The sequence below is a fragment of the Athene cunicularia genome (genome assembly GCF_003259725.1).
Source record: "Athene cunicularia isolate RWA chromosome Z unlocalized genomic scaffold, athCun1 chrZ_part1, whole genome shotgun sequence".
Classification (NCBI taxonomy): Eukaryota; Metazoa; Chordata; class Aves; order Strigiformes; family Strigidae; genus Athene; species Athene cunicularia.
Genome location: NW_020799142.1, coordinates 19,569,204 through 19,588,676, shown reverse-complemented (window position 1 = coordinate 19,588,676; position 19,473 = coordinate 19,569,204). Strand labels below are relative to the sequence as shown.

General features: G+C 37.9%; 1 long non-coding RNA gene across 1 annotated transcript in view; it reads right to left on the bottom strand.

The window, feature by feature from the left end:
- Positions 1-738: 738 nt before the first annotated feature.
- The window catches only part of LOC113489885, a 23,405-nt gene continuing 4,670 nt past the window's right edge, over positions 739-19,473 (bottom strand). Inside the window, exons 2-3 of the long non-coding RNA XR_003400107.1 lie at positions 6,828-6,837; positions 739-750 (exon numbers count right to left, since the gene is read on the bottom strand). This is a non-coding gene — a long non-coding RNA (uncharacterized LOC113489885). The remainder of the gene's footprint in view (positions 751-6,827; positions 6,838-19,473) is intronic.

The window sequence follows — 19,473 nt, the reverse complement described above, 5'->3', positions numbered from 1 at the left end:
TATAGGCTGCAGTTTGTCTGTTTCAATTTTTTACCAATAGCACAAAATCATAAAAACAAAGGGGAGCCCATTAATAAACTAAGAGATGCAATCATTCAGCTCAGAACTCTGACAGTGGCCAAATGTGAATTACTAGGGCAGGCTGAAAGAACAAGGATTTTTTTTTTTTTTTTTAATTACTTTGTCTCCCAGCACTGAAATAAAAGGGTTTTGAGTAAGAGGCTTAGTGTCTGCATACTTTATAGACTTCTCTTCCAGTTTCAGCATCCATGATATCCTGTTGCAAATTTCACCACTTACCTATGCTGTGTGAAACTCCTTTCATGCCTTTTAAAGGTAAAAAATGGAAAATAGTAAAAAATTAGTATACTGATAAGGTCACTAACTTTCTAATTGAAAAATCAGTCTCAAACTCAAAACAAACAAACGAACGAAAAGGGCAGTTGTTCCCCCCAGTGATAATTATAGCTTTATTTTATCTCCCATGTGGAAAACTGTTCTTCAAAGGAGAGGAAGGAGCAGTGAAAAAAAAGAATTATGTTGTTGTTCTGGTTTACTTTTGGATTATGTGGAGGGGAGATGTCTGATTCTAATATTACAATATTAAAGGAAAAAATCTTAGGTTTGTTAATGCTTACATGGACTCAGGCAATATTCTTTTATCTTTTCATCTTTGGATGAAAGAAGTTGAACACTACCATATATACATGCTGGATACTTTAAAAGGGCAATGGTTTCTGTTATCACATCCTATGTTTCAATAAGCTGCACCTCAGAGATGCTCAGCCTGAGATATAAAAGTGTTGTACATAACGTGCTGTGACTTGGCTGACCTGTCATGAAGAACGGCAAAAAGATAAAATTGTGTGATTCTTAAGGAGCAGGCAGGCACTCTTATTATAATGTCAACATTTATTTCTCTGAAACAGGTGGCAGGCGATTTACTTTAGCCACCTCTAAACCCAGTTAATTTAGTCTTATATTAAGAAAAGGGGTGCAGAGTTTAACCTTGGGACTTGCACAAGGCTTAACAAAGATAAATGTAAGGTCATGTACCAGGATGGAATAATTCTGAGCATCCATCCAGGCTGGGCACTGCCTGCCTGGGCAGCAGCTCTGCAGAAAAGTCCCTGGTACCCTGGGGGACAACAAGCTGCACAGGAGCCACCCTGGGCCTGGCAGAAGAAACACCCAGTGTTGTAGGAGCAGGGACATAGCCAGGAGATGCAGGAATGTGATGATCCCCACCACCTGGCAGTTCTTTGACCACACCTGGAAAACTGTGTCCAGGTTTGGTCCCCTCCAGCTGAAGAGAAACACTGAAAAACTGGAAAGGCTCTAGTGGAGGGTCACTGAGATAGAACCTAATTGTAATCTTCCAATACCTACAAGTTTAGTGATAGAGAAAATGGAGGTACTCTCTTCAGAAGAGTACAGGATGACAGGACAAGAGGCAACAGGCTTGAGTTGCTTCAGGGGAAACTGTGTCTGTATGTAAAAAAATATTTTTCACTGAGAACAGTTAAACATTGGAGTAGACCACCCAAAGAAGTGGTGGAATCTGGGAGAGTCAAGACCTGGTTTAACAGAGCCCTAGAACATCTTATATAAAGCTCAGCTTTCAGGAGAAGGCTGAACCAGAGGATCTCCAGAGGTTCCTTCCAGTCTAGACTTCTGTAGTTCTGAAAATAGTGTTTGAAGGCATTGCTTATCTCATTGGTACTCAGTAACACAGCCCCTAAAAGGAAGAAATCAGTGTGCAAATTCTACTTAATTTCTGTATATGGTCTTGTCTCATTGTGAAAATCTGGAAGCAAAAACTGCTTTGAGCAGTAGGGAACCAGAATGTAAACGTCATTGTACAGCCAAGCCCCAGTGTTTTAAATGGTACTCAGATTATTACCTGGAGTACACAGTAATGTTCAAAGGATGTATTTGCAAGGGAATTTTGCATTTGTTTGTGTTTTCTGTTTTACAGTGCATTAATTTTGCTTCATCCAAAACATAAAGTTGTGGACCATGAGTCACTGGCTACCTCTGTGCACACCTTATTCTTTGCTACACTGCATTACTTATGTTTATTATCTATATGCTTCTTTCACAGCATCTTTGCGTTATCCTTGATAATTTACTGACTTCATTATACAGGTCCCTAAAATCATAAATGATATGGAAAAAACAGGATAAATATTTGGGGATTTCGCACAATACAGAACAAAGAAAAACATTGGAAAAATTAGGCAACAGGCTTAGACTAAATTAGACAAAGGGTAGAATTTTTCACATCAGAGTTGTACAAATGGTGAGCTCCTAGACACAGGTTTGTGGAGATCAAAAAGGGTAATACTCCTCCACTAAAATGTTTAAACCCCTTTTTGTGCATGCATGACTATTAAGCACTCTGTGTAACTTTCTGTCTATCTGTGAATCACTGGTTATGTGAAGCTTGGAGGGCATGGCAAATGAGCCATTTATTTTCTGCTTTCTGCATGCATGTGTTACTGATTTTTGTCAGTGATGGCATACTGGACCATGTGGGTGTTATGTCTCATGCAACAATTGTTGCATCCAGGCATTTGGGGGATCAGCTTTTGTTCATTAAACCATTAGCAGAATACAAACCCACAATGTATGAATGAGCAGTTGTGGAAGAAATGGCCCTGGAATGCCTTTTTGGACTATATGTGAAGGTTTTTTGGTTTATTCACAGATATGGTAAGTAGATGCAAGTATTTGCAAGTAACACACTGTTATAAAAAGCTAATAAATTTCTTACACTAAACAAGTTCATTCATTCAAATAGACAAATGCCATGTTGTGACATCCCAGTTTCTTGGGAAGACAACTGAGATTTGCTGATTCCCAGGTCAGGCTTACGGTGAAACAACATCAAGGATTCTTCAGTTCATGAAACTCAGTTTTTATTGGCATGAAACTTTGACAGTAATCCTTGAATTTCTGCAATAAGCAGTTAATCATATAACCTGCACCAACAAAGCACAAACCTCACTACATATGCCAACAAGCAGCAGATCTTATAACATGCCCCAATAAACTTTGCCCTATACGCAGGGATACAGGGATAGACAATGGGAGAGAAAAGGAGAGAAAGAGAGAAAAAGAGAATGAGACAAATGGGGAGGGAGACAGAAAGACAAAAAAGTAAGATTTCACTAGTCCTGGTTGCAGCGTTAGTCCAGCCAGCATAGGGATGCATGTTCCGGAGGGGTGCTGCCGCCTGGGGCTTTGATGTGTGTACTTCTAGAATTCCTTGCCCCTCCTCCAGGCAGGAACTTATTAGGCTAATTAGGCATTATGCTCAGTCTATTCTTCTCAAATTCTCTTTGCTTTGGTGCACGTGTAGTTTATACCTTCAGATTCTTCTAGAAATGTGTTGGTGAGCTTGGGGGTCATTGGGGAGTTACTCCCCTCTCTTTGCAGGTATGACTGTTGTCTGACCTTTCTTTTTTTGATGCATGCATTGTGAAAACAGCTTGTTTTTACAGAGTTGCTCAAGATGGGGAAGTTCACCCTCAGAAAAGTGTGGTCCCACCTCTGTGGGACCTTTTCCGCTCCCCACATCTTCCTGCTGTTACCTGCACAACCCCAGTGTATTCACAGAGACCGTCTTCTTTACCAGTATTCTTTATTGGATGTTTGAGGCATTAACTATGGTTTCATCAGACCTTCATATGTGTGTCTTAGGTGATCTGCTAATTGGCTGACATAATAATTGAACAGTAAATGCTCAATTTCCAGCTGACAAACAATACATAGCCTAAAACAATAGTACAAACTTTTTGCTGTGAAATTAGAACAATGGCTGAACTTGAGGGGGAGGCAAGGAAGCAAAGTGCACTTTGGCAAATTCTCTACACTGTATAATTTGCTTCCTTGCATGTTTCAGTGAGCTCTGTATGGCTGTAAAGGGCTATTGCAGTAACTATAATGTATGTTTCTTTGTGAGGCTACCCTGTCTTCTTGATCTCACAGTCCTCCATATAGAATTTAAATATAGGTGGCACATGGAAAAATGTGGAGGTACTATCAGGGATTAAATCTTTTTAGGTGGATTTAGGTAATCTGAGAAGTAACCATGAAACTAAAATTTTAGGTTTTGTTTGGTTTCTGGTTTTGTTGCAAGAAAAACGAGGAACTGAGCTGAGGCATGAAAGCTGAAATATAGTCTAGGAGTTGGTCAAGCAAATTTGTGCTTTGTTCTTTAAAGTGGTCTAATGAGATTTTCTTTCTGGATGAAAGCAGTCAGTGGCTTCTTAGATCAGTTTATATGATGTGGCAGTACAAATAGTGGTGTGCAGCATTAAGTATTCACTATTACATTTCACTTTGCATTTCTAGATAAGTTTTAAAATGTACTGTTTAAAACACAGTTGATTTTTTGTTTTGTTTTGGTCTTTTTAAAAAGGATTCTGCTTTTTGTTGCTTCTGATCATAGAATTAATTAATCATCAAGTCCTCAGATGGACTATAGGTGACTATACTAATGCTTGTCTTAGTGTTTATTGCCTGAGCAATACTTCTGATATTTGGTGATCTGTCATCCTCTGCTTTTTGGGTAGAATAGTTATGAACTTTGCACTTTAAGTTTATTTTATTTTAGTGCATTTATATACTTTCTCACACAGGGACTTGTATTTGTATACTGTAGTTCAATTAAAAAATAAGGTCAAGTGTATCTCTTCCACTATGTCTCGTTGTTTCAAATTCAGTTCACATGGATAGTGATAAATTACCAACTATGAAATAAGCAGATACTTTCAATTGCAACAGTTTCAATATAAAATTTAGCACCACTACTTGACTCAGAAGGCTAAGGCTTGAATGTGAGTTATAGTGAATTTACATTTTCATCAGTGAGTTTGTCCCCTGGTAGCAAGGTTATATTACTATTTTCTGGACACACGATTTCAGACTATTGAGGTATTAATAACAGTGAAATTCACTTTAATGTGAGCATTTTCAGATTAAAATTAATTACTAAAATACCTCATGCCTTTGGGCCTGTCACCTGCAAAATATTTGCTGGATTATTGGTGTGGTACAGCGGACTGTTGAAGTTGAAAAGGTAAAGTAAGTCACAGTGAAGAAACCACACACTTTTAAGAGGACTTCATAGCACTGAAAACTACTTTCAAACCCTTCTAGCTACATGGTATGTTTCATGTTTAACACTCATCACCTAAAAAAATGCCAAAAATTGTATGGATAGCAACAGGAGATGCCTTAACTGAGGTGCTATACCCATACTGCTGAATTAATAATTCTATCACCTGACTTGATGTTTCCAAACTTATTCTCTGTTCATTACTGTTATCCCCACCATTCTGACAGTTATTGAAAAATTTAGCCCACTTATTTTTATTTGTCTTTTTTCCATGCAAGTATCTATCTGTATGATGTTTGGTCAAGCTCAGTTAGGTAAAACTTGTGGGGGGGGCTGTCCTAACATTAGAGCAAATAAACCACTTCATTCTGATATATGTGAAATAAGAAATGAGTCCATGTTTGTGCTTTTTGAAAGGTGTATATATATTATAACTTCTGTGATTTAAAGCATGACTGAACAGAGTGGATAAAACCCGTTCCAGCCACATGGAAACAGGGCACTGCTAACAAAGACAATGAAGTGTAACCAATATCTTTAATCTACCACTGGGCTTTCATAGATGTAATTTTAGACACAGATGTAATTTAATTCCATTTGATTGGGGTGCATAATAAATCTCTTTTTTTCCCAGCTAGACCTCGACCTGTGTTTCTCAAAGATTAGGCTGAATTCTCCAGGTATCCAAACTTGATACCATTTGCTCAGTATTTTTGGTTAAGCACGCTTTCCAACATTTCTGCCTTTCTAGGACAATCTTTATATTTCTCCTCAGGCTCTCTCTACCAGTTACATTTAACCTGCTCTGATGTATAGCCTTATCAAGTAGCAAGAGTGCTGTCTCCAAAAGTATTCTGTGTACTTAATCTTTTCTGAACACTTTCTTGAGCTGTTTCATTTATGGTCATAATGGCATTTAAAACTGGACATGTTTTCAGTCATTCCTCTTGCCTCTTCTGATCTGAGGAACTGACTTTTCTGTTCCAGTTTGTTGACAGTTTTATAAATTCATTACACAGAGTCCTGAATATATTTTTTTTTCCTCCTAATGTCCAAATTACTTCTGGGTTTTTTTGAAGACCTTTTTAGTACCTACCATGACTGTGTATTCATTGATCTGCTCTACAGCATGTTAATAGCATTATTAATTATGGTTCAGGAATTCCTGCACTGTCTCACTCCATTAGCTATATCTGGGGCAAGACCATAAAGCTGAGGCATTTTTAGGATGGGTTGCAAGTCGTCTAAGAAAAGCAAAGTCTTGGAGTATTCCTCTTCATTACCCTTAACCTTATGGTAGAAAATAATAGTTACAGAAGCCGTATTTTTTCTTTATTAAAATGAATGAAATGACAACTGCAATTTTGAACTTGATTCTAGTGTCCTATTAAAGGGATCATCTTAATTATAGTCTGGCTCAGGTAACTGATTCTCCTGTGTCATTTTTTAGGCCCTGCTGGCAACAAAGCACCGTGTGGATGCTCACTCATTCATTCTTCCCGTATGATGATGAGGAGAATCAGAAGAAAACAAAAAGTAAAGCCTCATGGGTTGAGATAAGAACAGTTTAATAGAACACGAGAAGAAAAAAAACAATAACAACATACAAATAAAATGAGTATACAAAGTGTGTGATGCCCAAGGCAAGCTGACCACCTGGTACCACAAATTCAGCCCCATTCTGAGCCATGATCACATTCACACCCCTATACCTCCCACCACCACTACCCCCTCCCCCTTTCCCCTGGCCACCTCCTCAAGTTATACACTGAGCATGGGGTCAAATTGGCTAATTTGAGTTGCCTGTCCTGGCTCTGTCCCCTCCCAGCTTCTTGTGAATATCAGCCATATCCTAGCTGAACCCAGGACACTAGAAAAATAGAAATCTTCAAACATATTGCTGAAATTCATTCTTAAGCTCTCATTTCTTATTAAGTAGTTTGTTATAAAAGATTTGTATGTAAGCTGAAACTAAAGGACAGAGCAGGTAAAGTAAACATAAGGCTAAAGTAAACTACTTGAATTCCAGATATTCCACATATAGCTGGAATTTACAATTACATATATATTAGACAGTAAAAATTAAATGGTCTATTAACCTGCATACACACTAAGGAAGAAAAAAAAAAAAAAGCTTTTAAGATAAATTATCCATAAGTATAGTTCATAAAGGTTATAACGCATATGATAGCTAATAATTGCTGGTTTTAACTAGTCATTACTAATGTGTATGCATTTTAAACTGCTCATAAATGCAATATTGGCTGTGGCAGATTGACTTTAAATTATTAAGCATAATAGATGCAGGTTCCAGCCATATCTTCCAAGTTCTTGACTTCCCACAGGAAGTGGCTTGTTTCAAATAATATCACTTTTTTGATATTTATTTGGTGTCTCAAATTAAATGACAGAAATGTCAAAGTCTAAAAAAAATCCTGAATTATACTGTGAAATACCATAGTCTGGGCTTGTCTGATTTCTTACACCACCATGACAGCAGGATGCATGGAAGGACTCTCATTCCTATGTTACAAAATATATAAAATTAATAGGTGGAGGTCACAGTGCTTCCTACCAGCTCACCAAGTGGGTGGAATTTGACTATGTAGTTTTCTTGTGTAGGTGGAAAGTATTAGTACTTGCTTTAGTAAATAATGTTTGTAAAGCATTTTTGTAGCTACTAATATTAAAGCAACCACAGCTACTGCCTGCACAATAGAATAAAGGTTTTTGAACACAGGGCTGTGAATCACATCTTTTTTTCTCTCCTTCCATGTAGTTTAGCAAGTCTATGAGTCTGCCTTTTGAAGTTTTTTCCACACTTCTGCTTAACTATTATAGTTTTAATATCTTTATGGAAAGAAGGATTTGAAATTGTATGAAACTGACAAAACCCCAACCCTCTTCCTAAATTCACAAGGAAGCATCCTGCTGTCTGTTGCCATATTCTAGTCAAGACCTTTTTTATACATGTGTCCAAATGGAATTATATGTAGGAGTACAGTCTCATTTTAACTTGCTGAGAATACCTTTGAGGGAAGGATGCTATCTATCAGCAACACCACTTGTTGTTGTTGAATATAGTTCCCATTTGATTTTTACTGCATGAAATGAAATGAAATGAAATGAAATGAAATGAAATGAAATGAAATGAAATGAAATGAAATGAAAGGATCCCCCAAAGAAGGTATGGATGGTCTTAAAAACACGTGGAAAAGACTTGGTCATGTAGCTCAGAGTGCTACTCCCTGCAATGAAAGGGAATTTCATGCCAAAACCAAAGCAACTTTGCTTGTCTTGGACATTTTTTTGGATATCAATGTCCCATTCCCCCATTTCTGGTAAATGTTAAATTCTGCTAGCCATTGAAGTGCAAATACACGTTTCTGTGAAAAGCAGCCATACTTCTTCCTTACAGCATTTACAACATTCACTTTTCTCCCTTAATTTGGTGCTTATGCTCTTGCTCAGTCTTTGTAGTTGGGAACAAAATATCTTGCCAATAACAGATGGTGGTGAATGGAAATATGGAATGTGTTTCATGGAATCATTTGTTCATTACTTACAGTTTGGATAGATAAAATTATTTTTGACTCAAGCGTATCCTTTGGGAATCCAGTTTTACATTTGAATACTCTTCACTAAATTGTCCTGAGTCCCTCTTAGAAATGAAATACACTAGAAAACTACATTCAAGCTTACGTGACAGGCATCTTTAGATGAATTATGGAAATGCTTACCTTCTATTTCTCCACAGTGTACACATACTGAATTAATTTTTTGTATCAAAAGAAAGACGAGAAACATTCATCATGATTGATGACGTTAATGAAATCCCCAGGAGACAAGTTACTTCACAGTCAAAATTCAGGAGTGTCATACAGCCATTTTGCACAGTGAGTATTTCAACCTCTGAAGGAATGAAGTTAAGCTTTATTCACATCTTTGGCGTATCATGAATAAAAGATGCACTCTGTATAACTGCTTTGTAACTTTAAAAAAAAGAAAACTAAAAAGCAATACTATATGGTTGCTAAAAACAGCTGATTCCCCTGTCTGCTACAGATAGGTTGGCATAGAGCCACGTGAATCCTTCCAGCTCAGTTTTGACTTGAATAACAGCCCATGTCATAACTGAGCAACCCTAAAACTAGCAAATTGGTAAGCAGATAGAAAAATGTAATGTCAGGGTGGTAATTCCTCTACCTACAGCTAAATGCTACAAATACCCAGGTTTTCCCTCCCTATTTCAACTCAATCAAAAGATTTTGAGGACTGTCATTTTCACTTCCTTCCTCTTCCTTCTTTCTTTACCTCATTTTTTCCATCTGTTCTGTTTTCTACTATTGTAAAATAACAAAGTCGGAACAAGGATCTTAATTTTGCGAATAGGCTGTAAGATTAGGGTGTTTTTTTTTCAATTTTTCCAATTATATGTTACAATGCTTTGATTTGGGTTTTTTTGGCATAAAGTGTCTCTTGCTCTCACAAACAGTCCTTTAGGCTGAGAAATTTCTGGAGAAAATCATTATGGTAATGGATGTCATCATTGTGGCAATTCGCTTTGGCTATGGACCATCTCCATGAAGAACCTTGAAAATTTGAAGGTACTTCTAAGGAACTTTTTATATCGTATTATATGAAGAACCAGAGTTGTGGGTCACTGAAGTGCTATATAAATGATGAGAGTTTATCTTACCTGTTTTGTAGTATATGTTTGTGTGTTGGTTTTAAGCCCTGCCAGGACTGGAGACCACGTTGCCGTTGTCCCTGCCCCACCCTCAGCCAGTCAGGCTGGCAGTGAGGCACAAACCCCGGGTTAAAATAAGAAGAAATTTAATACAACAGTGTAATAAGCAATCTGAACAACAACAGTAGCAATGATAACAACAATAAACAGCAATAACAGTGAACAAGACAAAAGATATACAGAGAAATACCACAGTGGTTACAGACAGCTTGCTCGCGATGCTCCCTGCCACCAAAGCCACACAGGAAAAAGCTCCCCCGCTCCCATGCCCGGACCTGATGTCAGCATGGTATGAATAACCCGCCTGGAGATCCCTTCCCCCTCTCTGCTGGGGAAACTTAACCCTATCCTAGCTGAACCAGGACAGTTTGGTACACAAAGCACAGTGATGGTGCTAACCATGGGGATCCATGGGATATCCATGCCGATCCTGTGGGATGTGCACAGGTGACAACCAGTGGGATTGTCCAGATCAGCATTTATTTTGTCTGATTTTTGGTCTGCTGTTATTTGCCTTTCTGTGCTCTTGCATGTTGCATGATACATCAGATTTCTGGGACAAACATGTACAGTATAAAGCCACCTTTAACTTCTTGATGCCTCTTTATGCACACAGCGGGGAGCAAATTGCACTGGAGAGGAAGCTTTGATCCTGCAAAGTCTTGTGACTTTCTGTAATGCATTAAAATAGTCAGCTGTTGCTTGAGGTAAATTGTCATAGAATCATAAAATCATTTAGGTTGGAAAAGACCTTTAAGACCATCGAGTTCAAATGTTAATCTAACACTGCCAAGTCCACACTAAACCATGTCCTTAAGTGCCACATTTACATGTCTTTTAAATACCTCCAGGGATGGTAACTCAACCACTTCCCTACAGAATTGTGGAATATGTAGTTCAGTATGAAACAACAAATGAAGGTGAGTTTTTAAGGGGCATGTGTACATTAATTTTCTGAAATTAAACTTTATCAATCTATCTCCCATTCATGCTACAACATTGCTTCATAATTTCCATGAGGTCCTTGCTTCCCTTCCATATAAATGAATAGCAGGATAAAACTTCATGGGTTTAGAAAATGGTCTAATAAATTTAGAATGCCTTAACTAAATCACAGTTTGCAAAAACGTGTTTTATGAAGACAATATTTTAAATTTTCAACAATAGTTATATGTATCTGGAAATAAAGGTGCTTGCTAATAGGTCAACTACACACTTGGTATACTTAAGGGCTTACTTCCTAGTCTGTGACTTTTAACAGTACACACTTGTCAGAACTACTGGGGAGTTTTGTTAGTAATTGCTTGTGGAAAATTGTTAATAGATCGTAACACTTCATATCTTTATTTCTAATATATTATACTTATGTGTTAGGCTGACTCAGAGGCCAAGCCATTTTTTGTAAATACATTCTACTTTTATGAAAAATCTCTAGCTCATCAAAACATAGTAAAATCATAGTAAGCTTACAGTTTGTTGTGGATAGAAATATTAACAATTTAGCAGCAAATCAAGATTTATTAATGACTAGCAGCACTTAATCATTAACCAGTTTAAAGATTTACAAAATAATTTGGCAAAATATAATTAAAATAACGACTTAACTACAGATACGAAGATGATAAGATTCATACTAACTTACTATATGGTACCTTAGATCAATACATATATACGTGCACATTCACAAACACAAGACGTACAAACACACAGACAGACAAAAAGCATTTGGATTGAGTGAAATATGTATGTACCCACTCACATGAAAATAACTGCGTATACCCAAACACATTGGTAAGCAGAGAATCAGTGAAAGAGAAGCTAGCTCAAAGTTAAAATTTCTCTCTTCTTGAGTTTAAATAATCACAATGCATCAGCTTTCCTCAACAGCTGATAATTGAGACTTGAGAGGGTCGATTTTGTCCTGGCCTCTCATCAGCTCTATGGACGGTGCCTTAAAGTTTTTGGTACCTGAGAGGCATCTTAGCTCAAGGGAGATGCTGGTTACAGGCCCGCTGCAGTCCAGGAGAGCTCAAAGGGGTCACTATTTACAAGATAAGTGACTTTTGTCAGGTACATTTCACTACAGCCCAGCTCAAGCAATTAATTATTCTGGTGTCTTCTGACAGTTGCACAAGAGCTTGATGGCTGTGCAATTCTCTCATTGTTCTCCCCAGCTACATCCCAGGTACAGGCCTACCAGGCTGTCAGGGGGTGATGAGCTGTTATAGCTATTCGCCAGAGATAGGGAGTGCAGATCCAGGGTACCAAAGGGGCACCTTAACACCCTGTTTACAGCCATTAGCAGTCCTTACCTCCCCAGGTTGGTATGTGGGGAGGAATCACACTAGTCACAGAATCACAGAACTATCTAGGTTGGAAAAGACCTTGAAGATCATCCAGTCCAACCATCAACCCAACATTAACAGTTCCCAACTACACCATATCCCTCAGCACTATGACCGTACTCTTAAACACCTCCATGGTCGTTAAACAGGGGTTTTCAGCCAGTGGCCCAGGAGTGAGGGTGAAGAACTGAACCATCAGACAGTTACAGCTCTGGAGGAGAAGAAAAATAGATGCAGAGATTGCGTGAATATTATTACCAGCAATGTGATAATAAGCATTATGTCACTGTTGCTCAAATGTGTCAAAATTAAAAAAAAAAAAAAAAAAAAAGGATGTTCCGATAGATAAATGCCGTGAGTATTTTTTATCATACTTTTATCAGTATTTTTCTCATAATGAAGTTGATGTCAAATCTACAGTTCTCTTCAATACTGTCAGAATATTCACACACCTGTTACTGCAACCTCCCTGTTGTCAAGCCCTTCATCTGATTAGTGATCCTGAACAACCTAGAATGTATCCTGCACCACACAGTGTCTGATCTGTATGAGTTTTGCTGAACTTGTTCCTCAGATATGTCACATATAGGTTTAAGGTGGTTTCCCTATTGTTTATCATCAGAATGTCACCATATGAGAACCACTAGAGAGAACAGAGAAGTAAAGCTAGAGTCTGGGGATCTCATTTGAATTGTCATACAGAGCCATATCTCAAAATAAAATCTCATTTAAAATAATGTGATTCCATTTTTAATACCAGTAGGAGTGCAGTGAGTCTTTAAATTCTGTCTTATCTCATGTAGTCTTACTTTTGGGCAGCAATTTTTTTTTTTTTTTTTGAGGATGACGTTTAACTGGAGCTTGTACTGCAGCTCAAGACACAGATCATAACTCCACACTGAGTCCCATTATGACAAAAGGCCAGCCTGTGGGCCATCTTCTGAATGACAAGCTCTTAATCTTATTACTCATTAATAACTAAAAATTTTTATGTTACAGTTACAACCAAATGGTAGGTTAAGTTGGTCACTAATAACAGAGTGGCTTTGTACTGAACTAATGATGCATTGTCTCAGTTCTTTAAGTAAATGAAAAGGAAGAGAGTTTACTTAAGGTTACCTTACCCTATGCAGTGGGACATCTTGTCTCATGCTTAAATTAATATTTAACCTCTCAATTGCTACACTAGACTTCAGAAGGTGTGCTGACTGATCTTAATTACCATGTGTCATTTTTTTATGATATGCTGAAATGCATAATAATAAACTGTTTAAGGATACTACTTGATCTGGTAACATGCACTTAGCTGAAGCGTATATTCCCTTAGAAGTCTTGTGTTGTGACAAAGAGCTGCCTTCGCCTGAGCAGTTCTGCTCAGATTGCACAGGAGAACGAATCTGGCTCATTAAAATGTATTTTCTCATCTGTATGTAAATGTTGTGTTTTCAGGACCTGAAAATATCTGGATTTATTCAGAGCTGTCAGTAGGGGGAATGACTGGATGATTTAATTGGCTTCTTCCATGTCTAATTCTTAAGATTTCATGAATACAGATGAAAATCTAAATTAAGATTTCATGCAAAAAATGAAAATATTTTGCACTCTCCTCTTTTGTTAGTTTGATACTTTTCAGTCAAGGGCATAGAAATCTCATAATTATGGCAATTGAAGAACAGATGTATTAATCAAGATCTTATGGGTAGTGTGAAGGAAAAAAAAAAAAAAAAAAGACTAAATTTGTCCTTTACTCTTTTCCCCTACCTCTGCTTTTCTCTGCTTCAGGCTTTTACTTTAGATTAATTGTAATTTCCAGATAACATTTGAAAGTACAATAAGACTTTTTCATATTAAAACCAATGCAAAAAAAAAAATCTTTTTTAAACTCTAAGACACAAGCTCAGAAAAAAATTGTAATCACTACCCAGTTTTTAGATGTAGGAATAATTTTCTTACTCTTAAGGGGATCGCGGACAAATTTGAGAAGACAACCCAAGAAATTCACTATCTTTGTAAACTGTCATTAGCTATCTGATATATTCATCTACCTTTCAGATATTTTTGAGCATATTTGTTCTGTAATTCATCCCAATAAATAAAGCAGGCATCTATAGAGTTGTCATGAAAGTAGTGCCTTTTGTCTTGCCTCTCCACACAATTCATACATTGGCAGCTACTGGAGAGGCTGGAAGGATCTGAAAGAACCTGTCATTCACTTCAAGGGAAATTATTAAGAAGATATAATGTCTTTATTTTTCTTGGGGTTTAGTACTGTATGCTTTTATTGTTGGGGATTTTTTTTTTTTTTTTTTTTTTTTTTTTTTTTGTCTGCTTTAATTGCATATGTCTCTCTATGGATGCTAAGTCAGGACATTATTTTTATATAATCATTGTCATTCATAGGGAAAAAAAAAATTATTCCTGTTCATTTTGAGTTTCATTATTAGTTCTGAATGCTGTAAAACAGGCTTCATGAATCTTGTTTTCTATTCTCTTGATGCTTGCCTACAGTAGAGATGGAATAACACATTCCATATTTGAACCTGGATGCATGTCCCTTACATCTTTATCTTATTCAAATACTGTTGAACCCATCATATCTTATCCTTTGGCAGTTGTGTTATTTGTATATGGAAGATAGAGTCATCTTGGACAGATGGACTTGTGTCCTTTTTCTGACAACATCACAAAGAATGCAGTCAGTGTGTTTATGACAGAATTTACTTTTCACTGTCATATCCCCAGCAGTATGATCTTTCTATGCATCATGCTGGGAGTTACACATTCTTCAGAAAGGAAGCCATAGCACATCGTGTGTGACACTGTCATTTCCATCCAAATGGGAATTATCACTGCAAATATGACCAATGTTTTAATGTCCAAAGGCTGCGTAAGGTACCATGTAGAAGGAATGTATTAATTTGGCAGATACCTCAGTATTTTTATACCATGTTAAATATTTTCCTCAGTCTTTGCACATACAGTTCTTTGAATGTTAAGCTTAACAGTAATTCTAATTTTAATTTTACTGGGACTTACATGTGTGGCTAAATTCTCCTGTTATGTTGTCTAAAATCAAACAGTGCATTCCAGTTGTGAGTGTTCCTAAATCAAACAACCCACTCCATTTTTAATACCTGAAAGTTGTGATAGGTATCTTGAAATTGTGTTTGTTTATATGTGAATTAATTATAGATTGCTATATAAAAATATAATAAAATCTTACAGTAAAATTCCTGGGAGTTATATAATAATTATTGTGGCAGCCTTAAAATATTTGAACTAAAGCAGAGATGACTTCAAATATTGAGTCTCACCACCTAGATCTTAGAGCAGTAATTATTACAATGATCTTTCTCTGCTGTCAGAAGAAAGAAAAAAAAAAGAACAGAGGATCTGTCTTCTGTTTGTTTCACTAAAACAGTAGCTGACAGACTCAGAACTCCTGTCTGGTTAGGATCTTTTTTGTGCCAGTACTGTGGCAAGTACGGTTCTTTCTCATTTTTCTTTTTATTTAGCACTGTCCCCAGAGCTCTCTAGATTGCTGAAAACCAGCAAAGAGTAACCAGTACACAATGACTTCACAAGTTAGAGATCCAGTAGATTACCTAGGATGTTACCTTGAAAGGTACTGGCAAGATCTGCAGGATGTTTGCCATTCTCACCTCCCAAGCAGTGTTCATATAACATCAAAATGTAAAGACTCATTCATGCGAAGACTCATTCTTTCTAGGACTGGGACCCTACCAAGCTTGCCTAGAGCTTCCAGTTGTGTCAGTTCTGGACTGGGTTAATATATTAACTGACTTGATGCTGTGATTTACTTGAGCTCAACTGGCTAATTTACAAGGCTTAGAATGTGCTACAGTAGCATGATTATGAAGGCTTAAGCTCTTTCACATAAAAAATGCAAACAGGTACAAACAAGTATTAAAAATATATTACTGTTATATTCTGTAAAAACTTCTGAAAATATTGATTCAAGAAATATCTGAGTATGGGTAGACTGACTATAAAAATTGCAGACTCCTGAGTGATGATGAGTCTTTATATCCCTAAAAAAGCATTGTCTTTTCAAGAACCTAGAAATACTCTGCAGTGCATACATGGAGAACTTCAGAACAATTTTATTTAATCAGTATCTCATCAGATAATAGGTAAATAATTTTATACACAGGTTGAAGTGCAGTTTCCTTTAGGAATTATGATGTATTCCTGATTAATACTGAAATTCTGAGAGTACCGATGGAAAAGGGGTTTGAAACTTTTAAGCTGTTCTACGTTGAGTGACTATGTTGCCTGACAACACTGGAAACTCAACAGTTCAAAAGAGTTGAAATTGTCTTCTAAATGTTTATTATTTGATGGATATACTTAAAATAAAGAAGCTTTGGTTTGTTTAACAGTGAACAGTTGTATGTGAGCAAATATATTTGCAATGGTGCTATAGATTCACAGGATAGATGAGGCTGTAAGGGACCTCTGAAAACCATCAAGTCCAATTGCCCTGCTCAGAGCAGGGTCAGCTAGAGCAGGTCACTCAGGTTGCACCTCCATTTGTTTTGTTCATTCTGCTGTGGTGTGGGTTGTTTTGTTGGGTTTTGTTTGTTTGGGTTTTTTGGTTTGTTTTTTTGTTTTTTGTTTTTTTTTTTTAGAAAATTTTTGTTGTGGGGTTTTTTTTGTTTTGTTTTGTTGTTTTTTTTTTTTTTAAGAAAAAAGTGGCACTTTCAATGAAACCAGAGCCTTGTAAAAAGGTTATATGAATGAGAGGTGAATGAGCCCCTTATTAATAAACTCTGTATCACTTGCAGTTCATTATACTTGCCAATGTTCACTAGATGGCTTTAGTTAACTTTATTTTGGAGTCATGTAATGAATAGTGTGAATTCTGTACTATTGTCGTGAATAACAGTATTAATGATTACTTTGGTAAATAGTTTTATTTCATATCTTCTGCTTTGGAATTGCTGAATATACAGCCCAGCAGTTCAAGTGCTTATTTGAGGTTAACTTGAACCCAATCTGAGGTTGTTAGGACTCATATGTAAAGTAAATAAAAGTGATCCTGGCCATCTGATATTACCTGTCATTTTCCTAGTATCTCCTGGCATAAACAAGGGCACTTAGCCACAATACCCTTTCTGATCTCTTTTCCTGAGGCTTCTCATGTCACTGATATTGCTGTCTATAACAATATGATGAAGTATTGGTAGGATGGGGATTTTAAATGCCTTTTGTTGTGCTACTCCCATCTTAAATATGAAGAGATCTTATGGATCAATTTCCTCTCTTCTTGATGATTATACAGGTTGTCTTTACTTGTCAATGGTATTACTGGGGGAAAAAACATCAGTCTCCAATATGAAAAAGCAATAGCTATATTTATAGCTGCCTTACTATATCCTAGCAGTAAGAAAAAAATACAGTTTAGTCATCCAGGTCTTTGGATTTGCCATAACACTTTTGATATATCTGAGAGATTATTTTTACTATTTTCCTATGTTAAAGTCTGAATTTTAAACTTAGATGATGCACAATAGAAATCTTCAGATAGTTGAGGCTTGAAGATTTTGTTGTTCTTAAAAGGTGAACAGTATTTTACACGCATCCAAGCCATGAGCAGCCAGTTTCTCCAGGAGAATGTTGTGGGAAACAGTTTAGTAAAGCAAATGACACATCTACAGCCTTTCCTTTATTCACTAAGTGAGTCACCTTGTAATAAAAAGAAATGAGTTTGGTCAAGCAGGATCTGTCTTTCATAAACCAATGCTGACTGGGCGTGATCATGTGGCACTCAAGATGATCTACTCTATAATGTTCCCAGACATCAGATCCTTCCAGTCCTTCTTTTAGATGGGTGTCACATTTCCTAGCTTCCAGTCAGCTGGGACCTCCTCTCTTAGCCAGGACTGCTGATAAATGGAAATGCTTTGGTGAGCACCTCCAACCGCTTGGGTAGATCCCATCCAGGCCCATAGGCCTGTGTGTCTCAGTGGTGTAGCACATTGCTGACCATTTCCCCTTTGGTTATGAAGGCTTCATTCTGCTCCCTGTCCCTCTCTTCCAGCTTAGGGCACAGTGTACCCTGAGAACAAGTGGTCAGCAAAGACTGAGGCAAAGAAGGCATTAAGTACCTCAGCCTTCTCCTCATTCTTTGTCACTGTGTTTCCTCCCACTGTGTTTCCTCCCACATCCAATAAAGGTGGACAACAGTTCAACCTCCTCCAGGGCAGCTGCACCAAAAGCCCAGCGGTACACTTTTGGGTCTCTGAAGTACCCTCTCCTGAGATAGTCTATGCCCAGGATGCACGGGGCATCTGGGCCAGTCACAATGGGGTGCTTATGCCAGTCCTTCCCAGTCAGGCTCACTTCAGCTTCCAGTAGGGTCAGCTGTTGGGATCCCCCTGTCACTCCGGAGATGCAGATGGATTCAACCCCACTGTAGCTCGATGGCATCAGGGTGCACTGTGCGCCAGTGTCCACCAAAGCCTTATACTCTTGTGGGTCTGACGTGCCAGGCCATCTGATCCACACTGTCCAGTAAATCCAATTATCCCTTTCCTCCACCTGGCTGGAGGCAGGGCCCCTCTAATCCTGCTCATCATCACTCACTTTCTGTAAGAATATTTCACTGGTCTCCTCAAGAGGGTCAGACATAATGTTCACCATTCTATTCTGTCTGTGGAATTTCCAACTAAACACTGGAGCTGCGCTCTTCTTGGAGGACTCCCCTTTTGTGATGGTCTCTCCTTTCAACTGCTCTACTTGCAGCTAGGGCAGCAGTGGGCTGTCCATCCCACCTCCTCATGTTTTCTCCATGGTCGCAGAGGAAAAACCACAGGGTGCCTCGTGGTGTGTGCCTTCTGCTGCCCTTCTCTTGGGTGGGGAAACGTTTACTTCTAATGGCTGAGACATCAGCCTGTGCAGGTGGAACATAGGACATGTCCTCTTCCATTTTCTGGACCCTCTGAGACAGTTCCTCCACAGCTGAGACCCATGAATGCTGAGATGAAGGGAGATTTCCCTCATATTGCCAGAGCTTGCCAACCACTCCATCCACTGTTCGAGTGTGGGTGTCTGTCCACCAGGACACTATTGCCAATGCTTTCGAGTGTGCTTCTGGTGTGCTCTTCAGGAACTTTTGCCACATCAGGTGTGTGCAAGGGGCCTGATCTGGGTCCATGGGTGACTGCTCATTATTCAGATCACCATAGATCATCTCAAACACAGCCAGTTCCCTGAGGTTCTGGATGCCT